Here is a 10,641-nt window from a genome sequence, read left to right as displayed (position 1 = left end):
GTTGTGTTGTTATCGTTCTATTTGGATTCCTATTCTGAAATAGCAAAGTTGCTTTGTCATTTAACAAGTTTTAGATAGTCGTGGACACTTGCTGGTAGCATTGGGGTATGGATTATGGCCTTCTATGGTTCTTATCTCTGAAATTGTCCAGACTTTTATTTTAGCTGACTTCTGTTATTATTACATTAAGAGGTACTTATTATTTGAACCTCTTTCTTTTACCCAAGTACAAGATATACACTAGTGGAAAAAGGGCCATTTGCATCGGCCGTTTAGGGCCTTTTGCATGGGCCGCAGCGCGATGCAAAAGCCCTCGACGCAAATGCAATTGCATCGGCCGCTGGCCGATGCAAATGAGGTGGTCATTTGCATCGGCCCCTTAAAGAGGCTGATGCAAATGGCCACCTCTATTGCATCGGCCCTTTGTAAGGGGCCGATGCAAATGATATGTCAACCACGTTAAATGACACAATCATTTGCATCGGCCCCTTACAACGGCCGATGCAAATGATTCTTTATTTGCATCGGTCTTTTCAAGGGCCGATGCAAATGATATAGCATTTGCATCGGCCATATTTAAGGGCCGATGCAAATGACTGTATTATTTGCATCAGCCATATTTAAGGGCCGATGCAAATAATGAATTTATTTGCACAAATAAATTTATTTATTTTTCCAGAATTTAATTTTAATATCCTGCATTCAGATTTGTTCAATTTGAAGAAAAAATATACTAAATCAATATATTGCATACAAATTAGATTTGTTCAATTTGAAGAAAAAATATACTAAATCAATATATTGCATACAAATTAACAGTTTGATAAGAACAAAAAGGTTACCATTTGTTTCCAAGTTTTTGGTACAAAAAAAACAAAAACACTTCATTCTAGTGTAGCAAAATCCTACGAATTTACAAAAAGGAAAATGACTTCATTCTAACTTTAACGTGAAACAAAAACACGAAATGCACAATCAACCCTTCAAATTGCAGCAAAATCCTACGACCTGTGATGTGATATTGGTTATGAAAAAGAGATAATAACCAAATCAACAAGTTTTCCCGATCTATCTTAAGGAATTAATAGAATCAAATAACAAACATAAATTGGTGATAACAAACCAATCCCAAAGAATTAAAGACAATGAAAGGAGATCTGACCTTACACCTTCGAATAATTAAATTGGAACCTGAGTGTTTGGCGATTCACAAGTACCTTACCAAAATACTTGTTCACGATCAAGATAATATTGCAAGAATGATGACCCGGTCTCTCAAGCTCACAATAAAGAATTCAATCCCGGATTGAAAATAATTCCCAAAGGAAAAGAAGAACTTTTGTTCATAAAAATATTGATTTCTGATTGATAAAAATAATGAAGAATACAAGCCTTTATATAGGCTACAAAATAAACCTAAACCTAAACTAAAAAGGAAGTTGAATCCTAGTGCACCAAGGTAAAAGAAATCCTAATTAGACAAGGAAAAACATTAAATTCGTTTTTGTCCTTTAGAGCCCAATTTCAGCCCACTAATTAACATTATTTGGGCCTTTTAATTAGCTAGAAATAAGCCCAATCAAACCTATAAGGTTATAGCATTAATTTTAATGAGTCCCAATGGGTTTTGCACATGCCAAACACATGCAAGTCCAAAGCTTCTCTTAAAATATGATCAACCTTTTTACATATCACTATTATGGGCTTGGGCTTGGATACAACACAAAAACACACCATCTTTAATGACTTCGCTAGAATTCATTCCTTGTTTAAAGAAGCTCAAGATGAGTCCATTAAGCATTTGTTGGTCTTTCTTTGCACGATTCTTCGTCATAGGTCCAATTGACAGCTCCAATGGATCCCTCATGCTTCTACTAGGCTCCTTAACTCCAAGCTCCTTTGTTCCATGCTCTTGTGCTTTTGATATCACATCATTCCCTCTCTCTTGAAAAGGATTTGTCCTCAAATCTTCATCTCCTACGTCAAACAAAGATAAATCAGCCACATTAAAAGTTGCATGCACACTATACTCACCTGGCAAGTCGAGCTTGTAGGCATTATCTCCAATTCGTGCGACTACTTGAAATGGACCATCGCCTCTAGGATGTAGCTTTGATTTTCTCTGAGCGGGGAACCTTTCCTTGCGCATATGCAACCACACCCAATCACCGGGTTCAAATAGAACACATTGTCGACCCTTGTTAGCTTGCTTTGCATAATGCTCATTCTTCTTCTCCAGTTGTTGTTTCACTTGTTCATGTAACTTAAGCACCATTTCTGCCTTTTTCTTTCCATCTAAACTTTTCCTTTCATCAACAGGCAAAGGGATCAAGTCTAATGGTGTCAAAGGATTAAAACCATAAACAATTTCAAATGGTGAGAAGTTAGTAGATGAATGTATAGCCCTATTATAAGCGAACTCAATAAATGGTAGGCATTCTTCCCATGACTTAAGATTCTTTTGAATAACTGCCCTAAGAAGTTGTCCTAAAGTTCTATTTACTACTTCGGTTTGACCATCAGTTTGAGGGTGACAAGAAGTAGAAAACAACAGTTTAATCCCCAATTTATTCCACAAAGTCTTCCAAAAATAGCTTAAAAACTTAGGATCTCTATCACTAACTATACTCTTTGGCATCCCATGCAGACGAACAACCTCTCTAAAGAACAAGTTAGCAATATTAATAGCATCATCAGTTTTATGGCATGGTATGAAATGTGCCATCTTAGAAAAGCGATCTACAACCACAAATATGGAATCATTACCTCTCTTAGACCTAGGTAAAGCCATCACAAAATCCATGGATATAGCAGTCCAAGGTTCATTCGGCACAGGTAATGGAGTGTATAAACCATGAGGCATAACTCTAGACTTAGCTTTCTTACAATTAATACAACTAGCACATATTCTTTCCACATCACGTTTCATATGAGGCCAAAAGAAATGTTCAGAAATCATGTCCAAAGTCTTAGCAACCCCAAAATGCCCCATCAAGCCTCCACCGTGGGCTTCCCTCACAAGAAATTCTCTATGTGAACATTTAGGCATGCATAATCGATTATCTCTAAATAAGTAGCCCTCATGTCTATAAAATTTTCCAAAAGCAGTAAGTTCACAAGCTTTATAAATAGATGCAAAGTCTAGATCATCAACATATAATTCTTTGATATACTCAAATCCTAAACACTTAGCATGCATCACATTCAATAAGCTAACTCTCCTACTTAATGCATCAGCAACTACGTTTTCCTTCCCTTGCTTATACTTAATCACATAAGGAAACGTCTCTATAAATTCCACCCACTTGGCATGTCTTCGGTTCAATTTTTGTTGACCCTTAAGATGTTTCAAGGATTCATGATCGGTGTGGATCACAAACTCTTTAGGCCATAAATAATGTTGCCACATTTGCAAAGCCCTAACTAATGCATAGAGTTCTTTATCATAAGTGGGATAGTTTAAGGTTGCACCACTAAGTTTTTCACTAAAGAAGGCTATAGGTCGACCCTCTTGCATTAAAACAGCACCAATCCCTACTCCCGACGCATCACACTCAATTTCAAACGATTTATCAAAGTTTGGAAGTGCTAAAACGGGGGCAGAAGTTAGTCTTGCCTTAAGCATCTCAAAAGCATCCTCTTGTGCTTTGCCCCACTTAAAGCCAACATTCTTTTTTATTACCTCGGTTAGTGGTGCGGCAATGGTACTGAAGTTCTTCACAAACCTCCTATAGAAACTCGCCAAGCCATGAAAGCTCCTCACCTCGGTAACTGAATTTGGCGTTGGCCACTCTTGAATGGCTTTCACCTTTTCAATATCAACAGAAACTCCTTGTGCTGAAACAATAAAACCCAAAAACACAACTTTCTCCATGCAAAATGAGCACTTAGAAAGGTTAGCGTATAATTTCTGTTCTCTCAAAACATCTAATACAACCTTAACATGTTCTATGTGTTCTGCCTCAGATTTAGAATAGATAAGAATGTCATCAAAATAAACAACAACAAATTTACCTATAAACTCTCTCAAAACATGATTCATTAATCTCATGAAAGTACTAGGTGCATTTGTTAAACCGAAAGGCATAACTAACCACTCATATAAACCATGCTTAGTCTTAAAAGCCGTTTTCCATTCATCTCCTAATGACATGCGAATCTGATGGTACCCACTCTTAAGATCTATTTTAGTGAAAATAACAGCCCCATTTAATTCATCCAACATATCATCTAACCTAGGGATAGGATGACGATACTTTACCGTGATTTTATTGACGGCTCTACAATCGATGCACATCCGCCAAGTTCCATCTTTCTTTGGTACTAGGATGACTGGTACAGCACACGGACTCATAGATTCACGAATCAACCCTTTTGCCATTAGTTCCTCGACTTGCCTTTGTAGTTCTTTTGTCTCCTCAGGGTTACTTCTATAGGCTGGTCGATTTGGAATTTGTGCTCCGGGAACAAAGTCAATTTGATGCTCAATTCCTCGAATCGGGGGTAACTTATTAGGCATCTCTTCGGGGAATAAATCCTTGAATTCCTGCAAAAGAGGGGAAATACTAGAAGGAAGGTTAGACTGACTTACAGAAGATAAACAAAAACTCTTACAATAAAATAATAATAAATTTTTGTTTTCAAAATCAGCTTGCTTTACATCCCTCAATTTAGCATATAAAGATAGATTTTGGCTTTTGTTAATGCTCCTCTCTTTTTCTCTCCTCTCACCCTCATTTCTCGACCTCACTAATGCCTTTTCACTCACCTCTTCTCTCTTCACACCCTCACTGATTTTATCACTCTTATTTTCTCTCGCCTTAACCTTTTCCCTTCTCACAGATTGTTCTTGTAACATTCTTTGCATGTAGAGCTGATCTTCAAACACTTCAGCAGGTGATAAAGGTGGCAAAATATACTTCTTCCCATCCTCAGCAATAGTAAATTTATTTGTTCGACCATGATGAAGTGCTGATCGATCGAATTGCCAAGGCCTCCCCAATAACACATGACATGCTTGCATAGGTACTACATCACATAATACCTCATCAGAAAAAGAACCAATAGAAAAGTTCAGAAGCACCTGTTTAGTAACTTTGAGTTCGTTACTATCATTCAACCATTGTAACCGATAAGGATTGGGATGTGGAATTGTTGATATCCCTAATCGGCTTGCTAACACATTGCTTACCACGTTGCAACAACTTCCTCCATCAATAATTAGTAAGCATGTTTTTCCAAGTATGTTGCAATGAGCATGAAAGATGTGCTCCCGTTGCTCAATGTCACCACTCACTCCCATCTTCAATGTTCTACGAGTGACTAAGTTAACTCCATGTCCTCCTTTACTATCCACCTCTTCTATATCACTACAATCTTCTAAGGTGGGCATATCATCTGATTCATGTTCGGACTCACTTTCGGATATTAACTCACCATGCTTCATAACCATCGCCTTTTGATTCGAACACTCTCTTGCATAGTGCCCTCTCCCTTGGCACTTAAAACACACAATTTCACGAGTTCTTGTGGGTTTTTCAGTAGTTTTGTATTTTGGAGTAGTTCCACCAATTTGCAACTTCCCAAATGCTTTTGAATCAACCTGAGGCGTTTGGTCACTTTTAGAGCTAAATTCAGATTTAGTTTTGAAATTACCTCTTGGATCTGACTTCCATGGAGTGGAAGTAGTGCCTTTGAACTTTGATCTCCCTTTCTCAACCTCTTGAAGTTGTCTCTCAATTTTTATCGCTTTATGGAGCATCTCGTCCATGTGGAAATAAGTTTGTAGCTCAAGAGGGTTGCGAATCTCCCTCTTCATTCCCATGAGAAATCTAACCATGGTAGCTTCCTCATCTTCTTGTATATCAGCTCGGATTAGTGCCATCTCCAATTGTTTGTGATAATCTTCAACAGATTGGTTACCTTGAGACATGGATTGGAGTTCTTTCAACAACTCCTTATAATAGTGAGCCGGCACAAATCTCTTTTTCATGACCTTCTTCAATTCACCCCATGTTCTTATGGGTTCATCACCATCTCTTTTTCTTGTGCGCTTTAATTGGTCCCACCAAACAGCCGCATATTCAGTTAGTTCGGATACTACAAGTTTCACCTTCTTCTCCTCGGAATACTCATGTATGTCAAAGATTGTTTCAACCTTTCGTACCCAATCAAGATACGCCTCTGGGTCACTAGCTCCTCGAAAAGTAGGCATTTTAAGTTTGATAGCATTAAGATTACTATCTTTTCGATCGTTACCCCTTTTTCGGTATCCAAACTGCTCCTCCTCTTCAGACTCGGATAGTTCATCATCAAAATTCAATCTCCCGCGTCCTCCTTTCTTTTGGCTTGATTTCTTTTGGTTTGAAACCAAATCAGCCACAATAGCCCCTAACCTCTTCATCTCACCTACAATAGCTTGTTGCCATTCTTTAGAATCAACATCGTTAACGTTGTCCTTTTTAGGTTCGTTAGACATGACAAAATATATAAAGAATGAAAGAAAAGTGAAATCTAGTCTAAAGCAAGAAAAGAAGAAAAAGAAAGTAAAAGAAGTACCTCACAACCGGTTCAATCACTCTTTTATATTATCTTGATAGATCACAAGGATTATCTCGGGTAATATAAATGCCAATGAAGCAAAAGAATGACAAAATAAAGTAGAGCAGAAACAAGAAGCAAAGAAGACTAATATTGTAACGATAACCAAAGTTTAGCACACTAAGAATAGAATAAAAGACGATTTTCGAAGAAGAGACAAATGTTTGAAAGAAATTTTAAGAATGTGTGTTTAGCATGCAAATTCTAGAAAACTTGTAACTTTAGTACAAACAATGAGCCGATTTTTTTTTTTTTTTTCCTTTTTTTTTTCCTTTTTTTTTCCTCTTTTTTTTTCCTTTTTTTTCCTTTTTTTTTTTCTTTTTTTTTTCCTTTTTTTTAAACTAGATTGGAATTGATTAACAAATTAAACTTGCACTAATGATTTAGCATGCAAAAAAAAATTGAAGAAATTCACACACATAAATGGGTTTGGCTAGTAAGAATAGAATCCAAAAATAATCAGTTCGCTACAACTAAGAACCTAAATAACTAGATGCAAAGATATGAGGAACTCGATCAATAATTAAAGACTCTAGATTGGGGTAATTTTTTTTTTTTTTTTTAATTTCGACAAACAAAACAAAAACAACAAATTCCTTAAGAGCCAAAGCTCTGATACCAATTGATGTGATATTGGTTATGAAAAAGAGATAATAACCAAATCAACAAGTTTTCCCGATCTATCTTAAGGAATTAATAGAATCAAATAACAAACATAAATTGGTGATAACAAACCAATCCCAAAGAATTAAAGACAATGAAAGGAGATCTGACCTTACACCTTCGAATAATTAAATTGGAACCTGAGTGTTTGGCGATTCACAAGTACCTTACCAAAATACTTGTTCACGATCAAGATAATATTGCAAGAATGATGACCCGGTCTCTCAAGCTCACAATAAAGAATTCAATCCCGGATTGAAAATAATTCCCAAAGGAAAAGAAGAACTTTTGTTCATAAAAATATTGATTTCTGATTGATAAAAATAATGAAGAATACAAGCCTTTATATAGGCTACAAAATAAACCTAAACCTAAACTAAAAAGGAAGTTGAATCCTAGTGCACCAAGGTAAAAGAAATCCTAATTAGACAAGGAAAAACATTAAATTCGTTTTTGTCCTTTAGAGCCCAATTTCAGCCCACTAATTAACATTATTTGGGCCTTTTAATTAGCTAGAAATAAGCCCAATCAAACCTATAAGGTTATAGCATTAATTTTAATGAGTCCCAATGGGTTTTGCACATGCCAAACACATGCAAGTCCAAAGCTTCTCTTAAAATATGATCAACCTTTTTACATATCACTATTATGGGCTTGGGCTTGGATACAACACAAAAACACACCATCTTTAATGACTTCGCTAGAATTCATTCCTTGTTTAAAGAAGCTCAAGATGAGTCCATTAAGCATTTGTTGGTCTTTCTTTGCACGATTCTTCGTCATAGGTCCAATTGACAGCTCCAATGGATCCCTCATGCTTCTACTAGGCTCCTTAACTCCAAGCTCCTTTGTTCCATGCTCTTGTGCTTTTGATATCACATCAACCTGTGTCAATCAAAAATCATGAAACAAAAACAATTAATATAAGCAGAGCCACTCCGAAATAAAACATAATAAATGGAAGCAACAATACATAATATCTCACCGAATCTTAAATTGGCGCATTGGTTATAAAATACGCCGCCCAAATATCTCTAACGATATTTATCTCATCATCGGAATAAGGTGTGCTTCTTTTAAGAACCTAACAAAAGCAAAAAGTGAAACGTAAATACTCAAGCTTGTTTAGTATACACACAATTAAAAGTATCTTGATAAATTAGAAATGACAACTAACATCAAAAAATGAAAATTGAAAAATGAACATGTGCAAATAGAAACAATATTGAAAATCATCCCGACTTCATTGATGAAATGAACATGCTGAGTTCATACCTCTCATCTCATAACTATAATCCCTCGACCATATAACACCCCACTAGCAAAAGACAAATGAAAATTGAAAAATGAACATGTGCAATAGAAACAACGTTGTAAAATCATCCTGAGTTTCATACCTAAGAGACATTATTATGATTGCCGATGGCAACACACTTTATTCAACAAAAGATTACACAGCTTAGTCACAAAATATTACACAATGAAAGTGTAGCATGCTGAAAAAGAAATCAAATAAAGCACTAAGCATTTCCACATTACTACTCGCCCACAATAATTTTGATGCTAGTAGCACGAAAAGTATATAAAGTTGGTAATTAGAGCATTTAGATTTTCATAAAGTTGCAATTGGGCAGAGCATTTACTTGGTGGAAATTCAGCATAACTTAACATTGGAATTTCAAATACCAAGAGAGTAAGAATAATATATTAAAAATATTGAACAGTACAATCTTGCTAAAAGCTGGTTAGTCTTTTTCTAATGAATAATCTATACATAAGCACCTCGTTCACTTGAGCAATAAAGATTAAAATGAAGCTATAGAGAAAACACAGACCCAAATCAAAAGCCAATGTCTAAGAAAACACAGAATACTGGTATAATAACAGTTATCATAGCTCTATCAGAATGAGTCCCAATCAAGCCCTCTATGGTCAAATTCCTCAACTTCCTATAGCAACTATCCCCAACTCCACACAGGTTGCAGATGTGGAGGAATTCCTCACTGACAGGGAACAATTGAGCACTTATCTCAAATCTTGCCTTGCCTCTCCTCTATCTTTCTTCTATTTTGGATTGACAATTGTGCAGAATCAGTGGTGACAGTCATGCATGTAATTGTTTCAAAATTTCCCCACCTTGCGACCACTCTTGAAGAAATTCAAGAATATATGCTTGGATAATTCACACATTGGTGAACACGGGTGCTACGGAAACTGAAGGACGCTCCCCTAAAAGATGAAATTCTACTCTTTTCTACACTTCTAAATTGTTGATACAATAGAAGAGAACAATATTAGGAAATGGTTCAACTAAGACTAGCATTTCTTAGGGAAAAAATTATACTCTTCTGCCAGTACCTAAAATTGATACAACATATTTTAAACAGTATATGCAATCTCAATCTGCCTTCATTCAAGCTCTAGGAAAGCTTAACGCCCATTCAGAGCCTGAAAATTCATGTATCATTAACAAGAAGTCCAGTAAACCATTGATGCACTTTGACAATTTGAGACACTTAAGGTAAACAACAATAGCTAGTTCCTTAAAGAATTTTAATGTTTCCGTTCTCGTTTCATTTGGTCCTCTCTCTTATCAGCTCATTCCTTTGGTAATGATAAAGATGAGTAAACCATATAATAACCGTTAATGCCACCATGACATCAATAATCCAAATCGTGTGCTATTATGGAACAACTTTCTGTGAATTTCTATGACAGCTACTAACAACAAATGTAATCTGGCATCAGACTCCATAGGATAATTATCCATTTCACGTAAGACCACCAATTGTACCATATCTCTCAAGCAAGCAGGCAAGGCTCAAAGAAGCAACTAAAATTACCTTGGTGAGTTTAATCAGGCATTTGACAACAAGATCAGAGAACTTCTGATTTCTGATGGCAAATGTCTAACTTGACGCGGGTGAAGGCCATCTCGAGGGATCCAGTGGACTTAAGAGATTAATCAGGACACCAAAGGATGAAGTTCGATCAGCATTATCCTGTATGTACAACCACTTATAAGGTAGGAAGTAAAACATATCTTAAACTTGATAAGAAAAGAAGCATGTCAGTTAAACCATCACCAAAATTTTAAGCATAAGCACATTCAATGCTTTCAATAGTTGGCTGTCGTCGCCCATATGAGGAACCCTTTCATCCAACAGCCAAAGTAGAAGCTCTGTTTTTAGACTGTCCAGAGTGCTCTCTTTAACAGCATGAGCAAATCTTTTATTTTGAAATGTCTGCAGCAAATTCAATCAAGCAAAACACTATGTTAGTTCTCCAAAAAGGAGTATTCAGTCTCTGCTTGTTATTCAGTCAAACCAAAACCACCATCCTAAGAAAATAGAGATGCATGCTCATTGCTTGGGCAAC

General features: G+C 36.2%; 1 long non-coding RNA gene across 1 annotated transcript; it reads right to left on the bottom strand.

Moving 5' to 3' along the window:
* Window positions 1–885: 885 nt before the first annotated feature.
* On the bottom strand, window positions 886–10,629 carry LOC136220588 (uncharacterized). The gene is made up of 4 exons (XR_010684580.1): window positions 10,350–10,629; window positions 10,107–10,265; window positions 8,249–8,347; window positions 886–1,008 (listed from the first exon to the last, which is right to left on the bottom strand). It is a non-coding gene; the product is annotated as an uncharacterized lncRNA (long non-coding RNA).
* Between the last annotated feature and the right edge of the window lie 12 nt (window positions 10,630–10,641).

The sequence above is a fragment of the Euphorbia lathyris genome, chromosome 2 (genome assembly GCF_963576675.1).
Source record: "Euphorbia lathyris chromosome 2, ddEupLath1.1, whole genome shotgun sequence".
Taxonomy (NCBI): domain Eukaryota; kingdom Viridiplantae; phylum Streptophyta; class Magnoliopsida; order Malpighiales; family Euphorbiaceae; genus Euphorbia; species Euphorbia lathyris.
Note: the sequence above shows the minus strand (reverse complement) of the source record. Positions and strands in the feature narration are given on the sequence as shown.